The sequence below is a fragment of the Corvus hawaiiensis genome, chromosome 3, assembly GCF_020740725.1.
Source record: "Corvus hawaiiensis isolate bCorHaw1 chromosome 3, bCorHaw1.pri.cur, whole genome shotgun sequence".
Lineage (NCBI taxonomy): Eukaryota > Metazoa > Chordata > Aves > Passeriformes > Corvidae > Corvus > Corvus hawaiiensis.
The window spans coordinates 30452188-30466041 of record NC_063215.1 but is presented as its reverse complement, the minus strand read 5'-3'; the positions used below and the strand labels follow the sequence as shown (position 1 = coordinate 30466041).

General features: G+C 36.8%; 1 protein-coding gene across 8 annotated transcripts in view; it reads right to left on the bottom strand.

Moving 5' to 3' along the window:
• Positions 1-13854, bottom strand: part of COL19A1 (collagen type XIX alpha 1 chain) — a 187579-nt gene that overhangs the window by 162047 nt on the left and 11678 nt on the right. The gene's annotated exons all lie outside the window — the stretch shown is intronic.

Below are 13854 nucleotides of genomic sequence, written 5' to 3'. Positions count from 1 at the left end.
GCACTATATAGTTTCATGTTACATTAGGCCTCAAGTTGTTTTCATACGACACATTATATGATGCAACTCAAGGGAAACTATTCAGACAGCTTAAGAGTTATTAATTACTTAGGGAGAGCTCAACCCACTCATGAAATGTACTGCTGAAAGCAAAGCTGCAGGTTATTTTGCCATTGAGAAGGGGGATTTACTTATTATTTCGTATACTTGGGCATGCCTCTGCTTTCATTTACAGAACAGGTATAGATTAGCTGACTCTTTTAATATACAGGTTGTTCAGGAATTTCTTCAGAGTGAAAGTCAATTGTATTGATATCAAAATTTTAAAGGGCATTTGAAAAAAGATTGGTTTGAAAGAGGCACAGAAATACCAAAACCATTATGCCTGTGCAAAGTACTTTTACGCTAGGATTTCCAGAGGTATTCTGCACCCTTATTTACAGGAATTATTGGTGAACTCCATGGCCTTAATGAAGTCAAAGGCCAGTCTTCCTTTGATTTTAAAGATGAAAAGCAGACAGTTAGTTTGACAAGTTTAGCCTATTTCTGTGTATTTTAAGTTTTCTGGAAAAAAAAAAATCAGCAGCAGTAAGAACAACACAATTAAAAGCAGTAATATATAATAATGGACATTAGAAATGCAACAGTTTTTCTTCTCTTTTTCCTAAGTAGAATTCCGCTAAATTTTGATGAAGTTTTGAGAAATTTCAGGTCAACAAAGAATTTTGGAGTCTTGTCTTGTGGAAGGCAGCTTTCAGCACTTTTGATAAAGTTACACACTTGCTGGTTTGATCAGCATGAGGCAGAGGGATACCAGAAAGTGTTGTCCAATTGCATGATTCAGGGAAAGCAGATGGAGAGGAAATGTTTTTCCCATGTGTGAAAGAACTAGAGTCCCATGTTTTTCTTTCTGTGTTCCCCGTCTCTCAATTTGTTTGTTCTCTGGGCATCTAAGCAAAAGAAACTGTCTGAATTCAAGAGCTGTGTTCAGCATAAGTAGCAGCAGCATCCGTCTACACTGAAAATATAAAAATAACCAAGAGTAAATCATCTCTTTCGAACTGTCATCATTTCCTGCTGGGAATTATGCTCTTCCTCATATATACACCTCATTCTACTTTCCCTTCAGTATCAACATGCAGAACTTCAGACACATGCATGCCCCATCCCCAGTTTTCTAATAGGTTTCTACTTTTGTGATTCACTGTAGGGACTGAAACCACACGAAACCATGAAAACATGGTCATATTGTCCAGCATAAACATCGCAGAAACCTTCAGTGGTTTTCCTTACTCAGAACCCCACTAGTAAATCAATTGCCCCTATAGAGAAATTTATTCAGGGTCTGATATATTTCTCACAAGCAACACACAAAAAAACAAAACAAAAATTTCTCTCTGCAGATTAATGGCAGAATCCAGAGAAGTGTGATGATCCGTCCTTTCCTTCAGTGGGTTTGTGATTGTCTCCAAAGATACAGTCTTTGTTCAAAACTTAAAACAAAGATGTGCTTAAGAGAATGGCAGAGATTTGTCTTGGCTCATTCAAGAACTGCATCAAGATTTTTGGTCTTTAGAGATTATGCAAAACTGCCACTTTGCTGTCCTAAATATCCTAAAATCCAATTGTGGATGGCAACCATCAAGAGAAGAGGATGAGAATTTCTATATTTTAAAAGGAACTTTGAGTATTTCTGTCATTATCTACCCATGTTTTTATTTTGACATTTTAGGAGCTGTTTTATAACTCACACGGTCCTTCTAGTTAGCTCCCAGAAATGGAACAAACACAACAAGTCTAGTTATTAGAGTAGTCTGTTATTTGTCAGACTCTGAAGTCAATGAGATATTAAGTTCTTATGCTAAATATGATTATCTACAGTGGAATGAAATTATTCAGCTGATCAAGAAACCTTCTGATGATGTTAATGAAAAAAAAAAAATTATGGTAACCTCTGGCAGGCAACTGACAGAGAAAATTGCTCTGCACACATTTTTACACGCTTCCTACCCAGAAGCAAGACCTATTGTACAGTATTAAATATTTATATATTTAAGTGGTTGCTGTTGTCTAGAAAAGCAAAGAAAATACAAGCTGCAATAGACAATTTGTCTGTTGGAGGCCATGGTCATTCAGGATAAAGACAGAGAGAAAATGCACTTCATATTATGGAAAGGAGGGATGACATCAGGAATTACTTGGCTTATTTATCCATATAATCTTCCCTGTAGGAGGAAGAAATCCAAACATCCATTTCTCCTCAGACATTTTTACAGATACCCAGCGACACTAACTGATTGCACAAACAGAATGGTCTCTAGTTTGGTACACAGAAGGGCGAGTCAGCTCCAGCAGAGCTTCATGCTGAGAGACTCACACCCATTTACTTCTCATGCTGGGATTTTGGAAGGCACCTTGTGTGTTTCTGCATGGCATCATGCTACCCAACCTAAAAACTTTGTTTCCATAGAACATTCAATTTCTTCCTGTTTAGTCTCCCTTCATCCCCATCCCAGCTTCTGGTAGCTTTTTACAATGAACCAATGGAACAAGTACTAGCAAAGTGAACTGCTGATTACACTTGGAACAGGCTCTCCCTTTCCTTCCCGGGTTAGTTCTGCCAAGTCCTAGACAACCCTGGCTGATGGTAAAGGGCAAACCATCCCGCAGGCCAGCGTACCTCTCACAAACATGCTGAGCGCTCACAGGGAACCTGACAGCACAGCTGGCAGCAGAAAGGGAGAGCTAGCACTGCTGTTTGGAGTGCAGCTGCACCAAACTAAGGGATGCTTTTTTTGCTAACCCCAGATAATTGTCTGGACAACTAGCCTCCTCCTCTTCAGCATGCAGGACTGCCTATAAATAAACTCAGTCCTGGCTAAAGTCGCAAGCAGGCCGTGCTAAGAAGTGCTTGAGAAAAAAGGCACAGGCAAGACCAAAGGCACTACAGCCTACAACTCTGTTATAAATGGGTATATGTACCTGTCCTGGTTCCAGATGATCTCCCCAAAAAAGAAGGTGTAAGTAGTGAAGATTGATTTACCGACAGAAGAGATCCGAGTAAGAAAGAAGGTTAATGATACCAGATAGCAGGGTCAGACCTGAAAAAGTAGCTGTCAGCTGCAGGACTGAAGCTACAGAGAGAACATGCTTTTGCTTTAACACTCCCTACACACAGCACGACTAGCCTATGCATATTTAAGCCTGGTGTTCTGCTTACACTTAGAAGGATAATTAGGTAAATAATGTGCTCTTTTACAGTATATAAAAACTGTTAACGTTCATGGATTTTAAATGAATGAGTATGGAAAAGAAATTATCAAAAACCTTTTTTGCATCACATCAGAAGACTTACCAGCATTTTCAGAAACCGGAAATTACTTTTCTTAAGTCTCAGGACTTAGGTTGTCTAATTAATGTTCAGATAAAAAAAAAAAGAGTATATACTACTTAGCCTGCAATTCTTACAATTTCTCTAATGAGATTTTTTTCTAAATTACAGATTAAATGGGGTTAAAAATAAATCCAGTTTAAAAATACCCACATTGCTATGCTGAGTCATAACTGTATTTAACAGGATGGACTAAAGACCTGTGACTTGCTAACCCTTTTACTATCAGACCCAGCTGGGAAATGGCCAGGTATTCCCTTTAAAGTGTTAGGAGAGAAACAAAACCCAAAGCTTATAATGAGACATGGGATCTTGCATCTGGCCCAAGGCAGAGGTGTTGAGAGGAAGCTCAAGCAGTGATATGGATAAGTTAATAAACATTTTATTTAGGTTAATTCTAAGCTTCACATAAAAAGAATACACCAAACCCCACTTGAAAGAACACTGAATATGATCAGGAGTCCTTCTCAGGCTGGGGAATTAGGCTAGGTATTTTATATCCAAGCAAGGAAGCTTGATATGCTAGGAATTCCCAAACTTTCCTCAAAACAGTGAAGGCTCCACAGCAGAAAAGCTTTGCAGTAAACCAACGCATCAACTATAACAACTTGAGTTTAAATGATCTATGTAATTTCCATGAAAAAGTAACAGAACTGGAATGAACAAGGATCATCTTCTTCAACAGTAAGGCTGAGATTGAAATCTGTACTGCTGATGAAAATTCTAAGAGCATCGTATTACTTAGTGCATATATCAGACTAGCAGACAGAAAGTAGAAAAGTTATAACAGTAAAGAAAATATCACTGTTATTACCAATATTTTTCATTAAATAAAATTAAATAAAATTGTAACATTTAAGCGTGCAATGAGATGAAAAAAATATTTTGGAAGTTTTAAAAAGGAAATACTTAGTTCCCTCATCATCCCACTACAAAACCTTCATTTTGATGAATTCGCTCTTACCCTATAGTTTACAGGGTTGACAATGGAATTACATACCCAATGTATTGGTTTCCCAACGGGAAACTATACTCCCAAGGAAGAAAACCTGTTAACAGTATAGTTTATAATACAATCATAGAAGCCCAGAACGGCTGAGGTTGGAAGGAACCTCTGGAGGTCATCTGTTCCAACCCCCATGCTCATGCAGGATCACCTAGAGCCAGCTGGGTAGGAGTAACCGTTTACTTGTGCGTTAGAACAAAATCAGCATAAGCTTTTTAAAGAGATGACACTTAAACTAAATTGTAATAAAAAAGTTAAGATGCTGTAAGAAGTGTACTCTTGAGCATAATACGAATTCATATGAGTAGTGCTAACTTATTTTTGAGGAGAAAAAAGAAGCAAGGCTATGTTATAACTCTTTGATCTTTCAAGAACTCTAATTGGTTAATGAGTCATGACTTTCCTTTCCATGAAATCATACCAGCTATCTTGAATCACAAAGTGTTTTTTTAGTGCTCCTAACATTTTCACAACAAACCAATCCTAAGCTTATGTAATTTCCTGGTAGCATAGCGTATCTGTCTCCACATACTAACAGTAATGCAATTATTTATCACTTTCTAAATTTAAAAAAAGTTCTGTGGAAAGAAAAATAGCCTATCAAAAAAAGAAATAATTTCAGTCTATGCTCATTTTCGACTTTACAGATATTTGATGGCATTTCCTTTTCAGACATTCAGGTCATCATATACAGATTCATTACTAAAGTAGTGCTAGAACTTATATTCAGTCCTTTTGTAGTACATTTTCTTCCAGTGCCTCTGTCCATATGATTATTCTTATTAGTTACTGTCCTTATCACATATTGTCCACAGTTCATACTAAAATAGAACATCACATGCTAAACATTCTAATTCTCAGGAACTTAATTTCACAGGAGATATTTTAAAAAGCTAAACAAACTACTGCAATAGAAGACTCACCTCCCAAAACCCCTTGTTTCCAAATTACACCTTTACCTATAAAATGAGTGAGCATTATCTACTAATTCCATACAAGTCACTGCTAGATGTCAATCCTGAGCAAGAGCAACAATTTAATGCTGCAATTGCACATGCTACACTTCAAAGTAAGTGCATCCACCACGGAGCGTCCTCAGTGCAAGAACTGGACCTGGAAGAGCACTTCTTCCCTGAAAGTCTTGGCAGTCAGTTCCTGTTATTGTACGCATTCCTGGTGAATATTTTTTGTTTAGTTCCATAGATTAATTTAAACTGGCAGTTGTCTAGCATTCTGATCTGCTCACGTAGGAGACAGATCCTGTAACAGGAAAGAAATGTGTGTGGAGTGATGGCACCTTGATGATACTATTTGTGTTGTTACTTCTCATGAGTGGTCCAAAGCAAACCCCATGTGCCTTAACCAATGGACATTTTATGGGATATGCACTCAAAAGTATTTGAGTAAATCAATACTGTTCACCATAGATTATGAGCATACACATTTCTTACTGAACTCTCACAGAATCATAGACTGGCAGAATTGTTAAGGCTGGAAAGGACCTTTAAGATCATCAAGTCCTACCTAGCACCACCACTGTGTGCACCAATAAACCATGTTCTCAAAAGCCATATCCATATGTTTTTTGTACACTTCCAGGGATAGGGATTTCACTACATCCCTGGGCAGTCTGTTTCAATGCTTTACAAACCTTTCTGTGAAAAAAAAATTTCTAATATCTAATCTAAGCAGAACTCTCAGAAGAGTTCATGAAGAAAACTGAGTAAAAGAGGTAAATCAAAGTTTATCAAGGACTTCAACATTAACATTGCTAATACAGGTGAATAGGTGTGGTAATTGGTAGTCTAATCCCTAAAATAAAAGATACATTAATTTTCCTATGAAAATTAAAAGCATAATGCCATATTAGGAACCATCAATAAGCTATTCAAAACCTAAATTGTCAGGCCCAATCCCAGAGTATTTTTAGGATTTATTTTTTTTGAATAGAATTCTGAGATACTGCAGCTAGTCACACTGACTAAATCCAAAAATAACATGTCTTGCATGTGGTTCTGTTAATATACCAATATCTGTACATCTTGTTTCTATAGATTACAGATTGTTTTTCAAGTTGATGTTTATTAAATCATTCCAAGTTTTGAAATGAGTTTGTGGCATGACAAATATTCACTTGAGACAGGCAAGACTGCAATATGGCTGAACTCAAACTGATACCCAGACCTCCAAGTGAAAAACCCAGAGCATGGCCTATACTGTCCATTCAAAATCAAAGAAGTATTTTAAAAATTTTGTCAATTTATCTCCATAAATAAAATACTTCATGGCATGATGATAAAAACTGTAGAGAGCTAACCACATAGAAATGCTAAAGGCCAAAAATCTATCACAACCAAATGAAAATCAGTGTAATGAAAAAAACACCAGCCGGTTTCACTGTGAGACAGACCATGAACTATTTTTAGATATAAAACCTAAAAACTCAGAGGCAAGGTGGGGGAAGGGTGCAATATCTCTACAACATGTTTAAACAAAAAGCCCCAGTATAAACACAGATATATCAGCACAAACATCTTTTTGTAGGTGCAACTTTAGTTAAGAGGAGAAATGCCTGACAGCATAGCTAAAGCAAACTAGATTTCACAGTGTTAAGTCACAAAAGCCAGAAAAAGAAAGATGTGATTTATTACAGGGTTGGTTGTTGTTTTGTTTTTTTCCCCCAAGTCTGCTGATAAATGACTTTTGAAGCACGTGGCACCATTGCTTCAGCCAGAGAAATTATACACATTTTATAAAGACACTTGAATCCTCTCAGCTCAATCAGCAAAACTGCGAAATGATCTTTTGGTCTCTATGTACAACATAATGGGGCTGCAGTCTATCCTCAGCTGCATGCATTATGCCCAGTACATATCACTGAATTCTGTGTGGTTGCATATAACATGGCTTAGATACCCGTAGATATTCTGGTTTTCCAAGTAACTTCTTCTGTACCAATTTTGCAACTGCCCTTTTGTTCTAAGACTATCAAACACAGACCTCATTAAAGACTTATATTTGCATCCTCCTTGTACTCATTTTTGACAGACTTTTGCTTCGAAAAAGGTGGCCAAGATAAACCAAGAAAACATTGCAAGGATTTTAAAAATCAGCATGTTTGGCAGAGAGTAAGAGGCATGTAAACTTTTCTGAAAGTTCCCCACACTCTGGCATCACTTAAGGCTCCTTCAGCTAATGAACTGGTAAATTGAACAACCTTCAGCAGAATGTACGGCCCATTTTTTGAACAAGGGTCACTGAGAAACATCTAGGTAAATGTCTTCTGCTCAATCTAGAAATCTAATAACACAATAACTTTGTCTTGCAATTGCAGTATCTAGAAAATAGATGTTTTAGATTTTGCCATCATAAAAAAGAAAACTGAAAAATAGTTTTGGAATCCATACGAGATGAAAATAGAAAGGAATTCCCTACAGCAATATACAGCGAAAGTGAAATTGCAGATGTCATTGTTTTAATCGGAACACTGGGATTGTTTTCCACAGGGCAGGTTAAACCATTAAAAACTGAAGGTACAGTTTCAGGGTTTGTTTTAGCTAAAGGCAGTGCTGCTGGGGCTGGGGGCAGCCTGTCTTGCTCCTTCCCCACTGTGACTGCTGGAGATGACAGCCACAGGGATCAGCCGCCAGCCTCACTGAACACGGAGACTGATGCTCATGTGGAGGAAGTGAAATGAGACCGAGAGCTGGAGGTGAGTGCTGTGAAAGCAAGCTCCTAATTTTATTTTCTTCCAAATAATAATTTTGGCTTTGTTTATTTGGATTTGTTTATTGCCTGCCATGAGGCACATGGGATTCCACATGAACACTGCTGGTCTCCTGCACACTCTCATTGTGGACCAGTGCCCTTAAAGTGCACATCTCCCAAAAGCCTCTTGCCTTTATTTGCAAGCGCTTTACAGCAAGAGCATCGTCACTGGGAAAAAAAGGAAAAGAAAGAGTCTACTTCATCCAACAGTGTTTTACTGATTCAACTGGCATGACACTGTCATGCTCCACTGTCAGGGGAACACGCTACAGATCAAAGAATTCTAATTTGTTACAGCCAGTGGCTTAATTAAAATAGATTTTCTAACTCTCTGTTCCCTCACAGCGTGCTTTTAATGTAAGTACTATACATTTTTAAACATACTCTTCCCCTCTGCCACCTCTGTCTTTACCTTTGCTTTCCCAATTCATTATGCATAGTAAATTACATGTTAAATTGTAGGATGATTCAAACTCAGTATAGACATTACAATCCATTAATACCTGAATTTTGAATTTTATAAAAATTGCTACATTTCTTGTAAATTGTCAGGTAGAAACAAGCCCAAAAATGCAGAAAGACATTCACCTGTGATTGTTCTTTAAAAGAAGCATTGGTCTGTCATTTTACATGGTAAGAAGCCCCATTTTTCTCCTTAGTTATGAAATTAAATAATTGGTATTTACATGGTAGGTACAACGCCAATTTGTTCTTTCAACAGTAATCACTCTATTTTCCTTCTTTTTAATTTGTAAAATACAGTAAGTTTTGAAGTTCCTGGAAATAAACAAAAAAATACAAAATACAAAAAATATTTCAGGAAAAAAAGAAAGAGTGAATCAATACAGCGTCTGATCAATTACTTTGAAAGACCTGAAGAAACATCAGAATTTGTACTAAATTCAGGCTCCCACACTCAGGAAGCAAATTCCAAAGACCAAGCCTTTTTCTTGAAAATACCCTGCAACCAGAATACCAGACATTTCAGTCTTGGCATTGTTGGCTCCAGCTGCTCAAATGACCTCAAATAAACACATGATATAGTAGAGAAGAGGTGTTTTCTTACATAACCATCTAATATTTTAACAGAACAAAGGCTAGCAGGACTTTGTGTAAGCACAGATAAAAGCTGGTTTGAATAACTGTAACTACTGCCTCAAAACTGGGATAATACCTCATTGCCGTTTTCGGTCATGCTTTAAAAGCCTTCAATGAATTTTTTTGGAAATCAGTGACTTTCACATCTATCAATTCTATACTGTTTTTAAGAAATAAGTATAAAACTTCCTAAAATAAGTCTTAAAATATTTTTCAAGAAGACTGTTGAAACTAACTCTGCTGCTCAAAACAAACGCTATGTGCAAAAATAATAAAAAATCGCGCCCATGAGAGCTGAAGTTTATGACAGGAACTCAGTATTTTTTAATTTGGTGAAGAGAGGTCTCAGCAGAAACAGCCAGAGAAATTAGACAGCAAAAGTAATTGGTCGCAAAGTCATGTAGAGATAGGTGGGTTTGGGAAAGCAAATTGCTGGCTAGGAAAAGGCTTCTAACAGTGAGCACAGAAACTCCCTCACTTGATGCCAGCTCTGCTCTAGGAAAATGGAATTCCCTGCACATTTTTTTGTGATTAAAAAGGTTAGCACTAAAAACAAACAGAAAACCCCACATAAATATTCTTTCATCACCGTTTTCTGTTCTTAGCAGAAAGAATCCTCCTGCCTGGAATTTACTGAGGCAAGTGGGAGCAGTATTTCTTCCTCCAGTAACTAGACATCCCAAGGAGGTGAAACACTTTCTCTGAAGTATGGCCCAAGCCACAGCTCTTCTGGCAGCTGTGAGTAACAACTTTGCTGGTGGAGTTCGTAGACCAAATACAGTCAAAATCCAAGCTCTTTTGTAGTATCTTGCAATGAAAGGGGAAGAATTCCTAAAAGAGTCGTGAGAGTAATCCCAACTGCTGTAACTCAGATCATTTAACAGCCAGCTATGATAATCTCCTCAGTAAATTAATAGTTTGTCAAGCCAAACAGACTACAAAATAAGAAAGCTGTGACTGTGCCATGAAGATTTGCTAATCATGAACATCCATTTCAAAAACATTCTGAAACTCAGCCGAAACCAGCTTATTATCTCCTTTATTGGCGCTTTCAGAAGAGGAAAAAAATGGCCCATCATCAACACAGAAAAGTGAGAATGAGGAAAAACTGATGTTTGATGCATCTTTAGCGAAAGACAGTGAAATTAATTCATCATAAAGCTATTTACTCTAAAGCAACTGAAGAACAAAGATTAGCCTAAAGGCTTTATGTCCAGAAGTACTAAATACTGCTGGCAAGTCTAAAGGAATGTTATCGGCACAAAGTCCTGCGCTCCTTTGCCAGCAAGCTCTGTGCCACACCGGAATACAGTACATGGGCAGTACATGTTAAAGTCTGGAGAAGAAATATGACTCTATAGTGTATTTGTTGAGATAAAAAAAGAAAAAAAAAAAGTTCAGATATAATTACTATTATTCTATGATTCTATGGTGTGATTATGACTACATAATTAGACTGTCTGCCTAATAGTACTTTACTATGAGTTTCTTTATGACTCAAAACTCAGTTACACTACTTTCTTCAGGAATAACTTTTGTTAAAGCCCATGAAGAGCTGCAATAAGACATTCACAGTTTTAATCAGGAAAATATTACTGGCATTACATTAAAAATCAACAGTCATTTACATAACGCAGAAGAAAAGCTATCCATCTGCTATCACAAGACAAAATACGTACAGAACTCCATCACAGAAAGACATAAAGACCTATAGCTGAAGTCCAACATAAATAAACGTAATCAATTTCCCAAGCTGACAGTGCATTGTAAATTATTTACAACATATAAATAGGTGAAACACTACTCCAGGTCCATTGAAAAAAACCAAAATGGCATCACAGAAGAAAAATGGCACAGCATAGCTTTCTATTACCCACACTACAACTGAATGAATGAAATGCAAGAGAAGATGTGCCAAGTTACTTGATACTTGCTAGTCAGCTTAATCAGATACTCTCAATTTCCTGCAGGATGGATAACAAACGCTGTTCTGCTGCTTACTGCACACCACGTCTACTAAAATATTTTCTGAGGCAGAATGATCCTGAAAGCCATCTAATAACACAGGGGGTCTGGAACCACACAACCTGACATAATGTAAGAGAAGTAGGTTTAAATAAAAATAATGAAAAGATGTTGTACATGGGTAACTGAGATAGTAAATTATAAGGTTATGATGACAGATACCCAAGTTTCTGGCTATCCTTCATTGTAAACCTACCATGTAAAAATCCAAAACCTGGCTTTGTGCTCCTGACTGCCCACTGCCTTTGTTTTAAAAAATCACCCTAAAACTTCAAAAGAGTTTAAAAAATAGCACACATTAAATAAAACTTTTAAAAAGTATTTTTCTGAAGTGTTATCTCAATATCAGAAAGCCATTTTATATTTAACGAACTGAAATAATTAAGAATAGAATTCATTTTTTAATGACATGCATTTCTGTGAAGAAAGGTTAATACAGGATGAGCAAGATTATTGCCATGAAGAACAAGGATTTAACAGAAATTCTGCAATGCTTGAATGTTATTGAAAATACTTTTAACCCTTTTAATTTTTCAGGAAGATATATGTAAGAGGTACTACTTACTTGCACAGCAAGCTGACTAAAAATCTTATCTTATACCTTATTATCATCAATAACATGATAATAATTTTCTGCCTAATACATTCATTTTTCTGCCTAGCTATATTCATATATTAGCACTGATATGCATTTTATTAATAATCATCTCAGTTTCTTCATCCAGCTGAATTTTTCATCTGTTAGATATGCATATTTTTAGGGGAAACTAGAAAGATTTTCTCTTTAGTTTTTTCTTTAAAGAGGATACACAGAAGAAAATAACAGGGACGGAGAGGAATATAAGAACCAAGAGACAATGAAAGCCAAGCCACCTCCCTTCCAGGTTTACCCTTAATTGAAATTCTTTAGCCTCTGCCCAAGTTACACTGACAATGAAGAACAACTAGCCATTTTTCTCTCTTTTCAAAAAGCTGATGAGATAAAATATAGGAAAAAATATATAACTCAAAAAACCCCACAAACACAACAATCATTGTGACTTTCCTTGCAATCACTAATAGTTAGGGCTTTGTTAGGTCACAGCTATCAGCCATGGTGTGAATTCCCCATTTTCACTGCCTTCAATAATGAACTGTTTTCAAAAGAAGAAAAAACAGGCATTAGTATTCAAGCCTACTAAATAAAGCCAAGGAAAAAGGTTTATGTTTTTTAACCTCAACACCACCTCTCAGACCACTTCCAAAACCACTCAGAAATCCTTAGAAATCAACACTTTGAATCAAGAATTTTACCTCAAAGTAATATGAATTTAAAATAATTCACTCTTTTGCAATTTCTAGCGCCTCTCTACTCCATTTTTGCCATTGGTTTTCAAAATAAAGTCACCTCCCAAGATGCATTTCTTAGCACCACTTAGCTTCTTATTCTTAAAGGAAAATTGCTCCACATTTATTATTGCCTTGTTTTTCTACTCTTCTGTAGTCTCATGTTTTCCTCAAATTCCCATACATTGGAAAAAAAAAGTCTTTGTGAAAAACAATTTTTTTTTTTAAAGGAAAGTTTTCTTACTAAAAATCGCTCAAAATATTTTTAGTAAAGACATGTATGGGTGGTACCTAATTTCTCCTGTTCCTCATCTAAAGACAATCTGGATAGTACTGGAAAGGTCTTAATAAAAGAAGAGCACTCTTCATGTCAAGTAATTTTGTCTAGCCATTTTTCTTTCAATAGCTAGTGTCAAAGGTATTTTTTAAAAAAGTGATTGGTTTGACTTTGCAGAATTACACAAGCATAAAAATTTGCACTTACAGTATCTAACATCAGAAAAACTTAGAGAATCTAAATATTCTAAATTGGTAGATAAATTCTTTCTTCAGTCATGCTCCTCTCATGAAGATCAGTTTGTTTTGTGTCTGGGTGCCTCCAGTTATTCTCTTCTTCCTTCCCCCTGGCCCTCACAGTCCCTCTTTGCTACGCCCAGGATCCAAGCAAAGGGGAAGTCCGAGGACCAGGTGTATTTTTTCACTAGGCAAGCTGGAGCTTGCAACAGAAAATACCCAACCTGAAAACATGGGAATAGAGTTGCTTCCCTCATCATCACAGGAACACGCTGTACAGAAACCACAGTCCCATGACTCAGAGCACATCTCAACCAAGAAGCTCTGAGATGATCCCCTCTCTCCACTGAGCACAGGGAACTTGAAACTACATTCCTAACTGCTTCTTGACATTTCCTTCTCTCTGTGCAAACTTAAGTCCATCCAATCCAATTGTGCCTTACTCTCTTTCACTCTCCTTTTGATTTTTCATGAAGCCTCTGCTTTTCATCCCCCCCTGTGCCAGAACAGGATTTTGCCTATTTTCTTCTCTGCACTAAGTAACCCACTATGCTGCTGCTGCTCAAAGGCAAAATGTGAACACCAGGAAAATAAAAAAATCATTCAAGGAAATGATGATTCTCTCTCTCTTTTTAATGTTGCTAGCAGTAGCGAGAGAGAGGACAGACAACTTTGCTGAGGGGAGATTAGTATAATATTTCCTGTCATACCATGAAAGTTACTTCTT